This window comes from Anastrepha obliqua, chromosome 3 (assembly GCF_027943255.1).
Source record: "Anastrepha obliqua isolate idAnaObli1 chromosome 3, idAnaObli1_1.0, whole genome shotgun sequence".
Taxonomy (NCBI): domain Eukaryota; kingdom Metazoa; phylum Arthropoda; class Insecta; order Diptera; family Tephritidae; genus Anastrepha; species Anastrepha obliqua.
The window spans coordinates 19,951,140-19,957,454 of NC_072894.1; positions in this window are offsets into that span (position 1 = coordinate 19,951,140).

The following is a 6,315-nucleotide window of genomic DNA, read 5'->3' on the forward strand; positions in this document are numbered from 1 at the left end:
TTTTTATTTTTTTTGAGTATTTAATTTTTTGATTCGCTTTTAAAAAATAAAAATTTCTCTTTGGCCGTATGAGGTTCGTTCAAAAAGTTGTCAATCTTCAAAAAATGGTCTTCCAACAAAAGGTATGTTGCTGGCGAGACGGATTCTGGGACTTACAGGTGTCTGAAATCAAAAAGGCAAAAGGGTCCTTTTTCAGACTGAATCTTGTTTTCATGTGAATTACGATCAATTGGAAAAAAATTGTTTTAGTTTTTTTTTTCGGAACTTTAAAGTCAAAAAAGGGTAAAAAAACGGGTCTTCACTTTGAACGTGCGCCATTCTGTAAAGTTTTATTTTTTTACGGTCGTTGTCCACCTCGTATGGCTAAAACCAATTTTTTTATTTTTTAACAATAAATCAAAAAATAAAAGCCTCAAAACAAAAACAAAAAATCTTCTTTCGTTTGCGTTTTACACGCTTATTAAAGAAACAACAAAAACAACACCATTTCAAATGAGGCGAGGTAGTTTTTATCTACAATATTAACTTTATAATTTCTACGGAATTTCATTGAACCCTGCTGCTTTATTATCTATCACTTATTAGTTTCATCGCTTCTTTGATTTCTTCAATCTACATAGAACTGTAAGAAATACCTTTGAGACCAATCTACAAGGCGATAGAAGAAGAGATGGGTCGAAAAAGAGACGAAAAGATGGCATAAAGAAAACTTACGAGCTATGGGCATATCTGATGTCAAAAGAAATGCTGAAGGCCGACTGACGTGCTGGCGAAATGTAACGGAAGCAATAATTCCTGCCGAACTGAAATGCTATGAGGAAGATGATGCATCACTCAAGATGTGCGCCAGTTCACGAATTTTAGGAGTCGCTCAAGCTCTAGTTTAGAGGTACAGTCTAGTATTTCAAGAGACAGAGAGCAACCAGGTACCATAGTATAGTCTTCGAGAGAGCCGGAGAGTAGCATAGAAGATACTCTAGAGTTTTTCTTGTACCCGGCTCAATATATTTCATGCTAGCGTCGTTAAGAGTTAGATTTAGCCTGCCCCGTTAGTACACCAATTAAAGATCTACAGTTCCTTCTATCGAACGATATAATCGATTTAGTATACCTGAGGCGGCCGCCGTAGTCGAATGGGTTGGTGCGGGACTACCATTCGGAAATCACAGAGAGAACGCAGGTTCGAACCTCGGTGAAACACCAAAATTAAGAAAAACATTCGCAAACCTCCGAGTGTATTTCTGCCATGAAAAAGCTCCTCATTTGCCGTTCGGAGTCGGCTTAAAAGATTCTGGCAACTTTTCTATTGGTTAAACTAACCGACTACCTTTCACTTTTCTTAACACGTGACCCTCAACTTATAGTTCTTTATGAATTGTGCGCAGGGGTTTTAATGTTTGACTTATTTCATGCTCTGGAAGTCTCTCATTTCCCTTCATGCCTTTATACCCCGGAACCCAATATGCACAAGTTATTAATTGTTAATTTCTTCCCTGTATTATCGCTTGTGGGTGTTCACCGCTTAGGTGCCCAATTAGAAGGTTATTGCGCAGTTCATTGTTGCTTCTGCAAAGACCTCACCTTGAAGCACAGAGTCTTGGTTAGGGAGTTAATTGACTGTTGATGCTTTCCGCACAATATATGCCAGCGCCAACCCCCTCTTCCATTTTCCGGCGGTAAGTATAGGGTTTTTCAGTAAGAGCGCTTTAACTTTTGAACTTTTTTGAATAAAACACGAACGGTTTGACTTTTTTAACTAATTTTTTTTTTATTATCGAGTTTGAACATATACATTTAAGTATGAAATTCGATTTCTTTTGCATGACCACCGCGTGCACGTTTTACGAAGTCCAATCGTTGAACCCAATTTTCGACCACTCTTTTGCATAAATCGGCCGAAATTCCAGAAATTTCGCGTTCAATATTGGCTCTGAGCTTAAAATCGTCGCCGGCTTGTTACTGTAGACCAATGACTTCACATAACCCCAAAACGGGACGGCTTGTTAAATGGACCGTAAAATGGCCGTAATGCTCTTAAAGTAGCAGCAACAGAACGATTATTTTCATACAAAATTTGCACGATTTGCAATCGTTGCTCAAGTGTGTAGCGTTCCATGATGAAATGTATACTAATGAAGTTTACAAATGACAAGCGAAAAATAAAAAATATTGCGTCGTTCGCCCTCCCTATCAGAAAAAAGTTGAAGCGTACCTATTGAACAACCCTATACATGCATGGTGCTGCTTCTCGGAACTAAGCTTCTGCGCCATCTATCGCCTTCGACTACGGTCCTTATTGATTTTCCAAACCTCGTAACTGGAACCATGTAGCCTGAATTGACCGTGGCATTCCAATAAATATGGGTGTATTAACTAATCATTGCTGAATAGGGAACCACGCCAGAAGGTTGGGATTTCCATACTACGGTTTTTGTAGAACCTGTCTTAGCACGGAAGAAGTGAAAACAATCAAACCCCTCTTAGTAGGTGTGAAGGCGTAGCCAGAAGAAGACTTCGCACTTTTGATAGTGCATTCTTAACAGATGTAACGGACATACCGGATCTAAAACTAACGAGGCTTTGCTCGTTTATAAAAGCTAAGGAATGGTTAAAAAAGGAGCCCATAGCGTAAAAAAAGTTCCAGCACTATCATAATGGATCTACGGCCCGTATAAGTGTCTCATTACAACAGCGAATCTACCTGCCTACCTTCAAATAAAGATGGAAAATAGTCACTGTGTGGGCCTCATAGTCAAACCCAAGCGCTAACAGCCTCATTATCTAAATGGCTGTACTAGTTAAGAATACTTCTATAGGTTAAATAATAATTTTGAGCATTTCAGAATGAACACATATCTTAATATATCTTAACTATAATCTGCCGGCGGCCGCCGTAGCCGAATGGTTTGGTGCGTGATTACCATTCGGAATTCACAGAGAGAATGTCGGTTCGAATCTCGGTGAAAACACCAAAATTAATAAAAAACATTTTTCTAATAGCGGTCGCCCCTCGGCAGGTAATGGCAAACCTCCGAGTGTATTTCTGCCATGAAAAAGCTCCTCATAAAAATATCTGCCGTTCGGAGTCGGCTTGAAACTGTAGGTCCCTCCATTTGTGCAACAACATCAAGACGCACGCCACAAATAATAGGAGGAGCTCGGCCGAACACCTAACAGAAGTGTACGCGCCAATTATTTATTTATTTTATAATCTGCCAATTTGTATGCACACAGAGCTGTCTTCAGGCGGTGCTACTCTTTTGGCAGTAAATTTTTGCATTAAAAATTTCTTTAGTATTTCATAAACTTACGTTCTAGTAATTAAAACTTGACTCAACAAGACATTTTCCATCTTCCTTCGCGAAAAAGTGATGTAGAAGAATAAGAAAAACTTTCGACGACGTCAATGTTGTTAAGTTATTAGCTACAGATTTCGACGACTGCACAGGTAGTAAAATTTGTTGTTGCTGCCAAATAAACTCTGCAAACTTGTATATCCTTTTTATATTTCACACAAAATTGTTAGCAGGGAATTTAGTTTCCGCTATCTGTAGTGGTAACGATGCGGTAAAAGCATCAGAAAGGTTTATTTACTTTGTTGCGCCTGGTTGCCTTCAGTTTTAAAATTACCTCGTAAATGCTTGACACGTAAGCCAGATATGGCCCTGGGGTATAATTAAAAAAAATAATAAAATTAAATTTAAAGTAAAAAATAAAAATAAAAATTGTCTGACATACCAAAAGATCTGATACTAAGTCCAACGGTTATTTTCTTTACCGATGGGTCCCAACATGAAATATATTTTGGGGCCGGTTGATACTTAAACGCTAGTATAAGTATCATTACTCTATGGAAGGATTTGCAACTGCTTTCCAAACAGAAACGTTTACCATTCTGAAAGTAGCAGAATGGATAATCGAGAGGAGATGGAGCGGGAAACAGATTGGAGTCTTCAGTGACAGTCAGGCTGCACTGAAGGCCCTGAAGAACGCAAAATAAACCTCAAAAATTATTCAAGCATGTAAGAAGAAGCTTAATCCTGTTGCAAGGGGGAACAAGTTAGTAAAGGATGCTCAATTTAGAGGTATCAGATTTTAAATTGAAATAGGTAAAACAACGAAAATTCAAATTGATTGGGCAATGTTTATTATTTTTATGTAGAGCCATTCCTTTCGAATGTTGGCCTCAACTAAGCCATTATTCGGTCATACGTAAACAACAATTTTAAATGACTCGCGACTTCGGTCGGCATTTCGTGAATAACTTTAGTACTGTTGCTATCCAATCGGAGCTGCTATCCACAAAGCATTTAGACTTTACACAGTCCCACAAATAAAGGCTCAAAAATGGCCAATCCACTGGTCCGATACGAGAGATAAATTGCTCACCGAAGCGTTGACACAGTAAATCCATTGTTGGTCTGTATAGCAAGTAGCGCCATCTTGTTTGAATTAAATGTTGTGGAGATCACGGGCTCCAATTTTCGGCATCAAAAAGTCGTTTATATTGACGCGATAGAGTTTACATTGGCACCAGCCTCGCCTTTAAAGAAATATGGTCCAATTTCCAGCCTATAAGCCGCACCAAACGATTGTTTTCAATGGATGTAATGCTGTGTTTGAGTAGCTTCGGGCTGCTCGTTAGCCCAATAAACCAAAAATCGGCTTCATCGCTGAACACCACAAGTTGGCCTAAGGCGCGATAAACACTTTTCAAAGAGCGTCGATTTTCGTAATACAATTTTAGGATTTGTAAACGTTCTTTAGACATGATGGAATGTCAATGAATACTGAAAAAATTATTTATTTAACTTGACAGTAGTCTCGCGTGATGTGTCAAAACAAATGCTTTGAGAAGAAGTACCGCCAATCTGATCACTCTTCACTTATGCGGCTTCCAGAACCCCGCCGTATTCTACGAAATGAAAGTACCGATGAATTGTTCGAATGCGACTCAGCGGTTAATCGCAGGGATCAGAGACAATAATCAGATCCGATTTTACAGGGATCAGGAAGGAGATCAGCGGTTATGTATTTAATTCACATAAAAAGCGATGGCCCAGTCTAGAACGCTGCTGAAAAGCAAAGTGTTTTATACCAAACTCAAACAGAAAACTATCGAACTTGCTTTTAAAAGTTGGTAGAAAATATGTTCGGGTAATGGTCGGTTTTATTACAGGACACAGCCCAGGGAGTCAACATATGATCACTGGAGTCATTGGAATCAATGGCATCATCTGTATTGCTGAGAGGAGCCGGATAGCACTCAACATTTTCTCCGTCAGTGTCCTGCCTTTGCTACAGCAAGTCTACCAATTTTGGGTTCGTTTGGAATAAGCGTTCGGTTGGTTTAGAATAAGTAAAATTTCTTCGCTCAAACTGGAGGATATTTTCACTCTGTCACTATTGCATCCTATCTCTTCCGCTCCGTTACTTCTCCCCTTTCCTCTTTCACTATTAAGCTGGGTTTTTAGCCTGAACGTTTTAGGAGCTACTCGGTGCTTTTTGGCTCACCTTTTTCAAATTTCAAGTTCAAGTCCAACATTGATCGCGTAAAAAACAAAAAATGTACTGCAGATCTTTCACTTTTGATTCGAAATTCTTACTATGAATATATCCAGTAGTTAAAAGACCACCAATATCATGGGACTGCACGTGACCAGATTAGAAGATGAGAATTTGCATGAAATACCTTTTCATTCTAAACAGGCTTACAGGCCGCGTATTTGCGTGCCCAAAATAGAGAAAGACTAAAAGACTGATGTTTCCACAATGATTTTTATTAGAGTTAAAAAAAACATAAATCATCTCTTAACAGCGGCTTTTCATTTTCTGCTGTCATTCAGAAAGGAATATACTAGCACGCATTTTTAACAGCACTCTGTGATTGCCACAGGCGAGGTAGAAGAAGCCACATATTTTTGGATACTCAGTTTGAAGTATTGAATTTGCGGCAAGTGCTTCGTTTCACTGACAGTGCGAACAAGTTTGAAGAGGAGTAGGGATTTATGGTGCATGTAGTATCTCAAAGAGCCCAACTAGGAGATATGTATGTATGTGTGCTGGCAGAATTGTCAGCAGCCTACTCAATCTAACAATCTGGGGATCAAGATTTCTCAAAAGAAGAAAGTTCTTTAGTAATATTAAAGTTTTTTCCGAAAAAATCTCTGCAATATTCTAACTATTTTGAATATTTTTAGAAATCATACTTTGCTGTTTAAATTAACGCAATACTTCCACTTTTGTAGGAAATCTGCCTGCGACAGTCAACGTGAAATATTTGATAGGTACTTCAGCTAAAGCGTCCAGTACGAC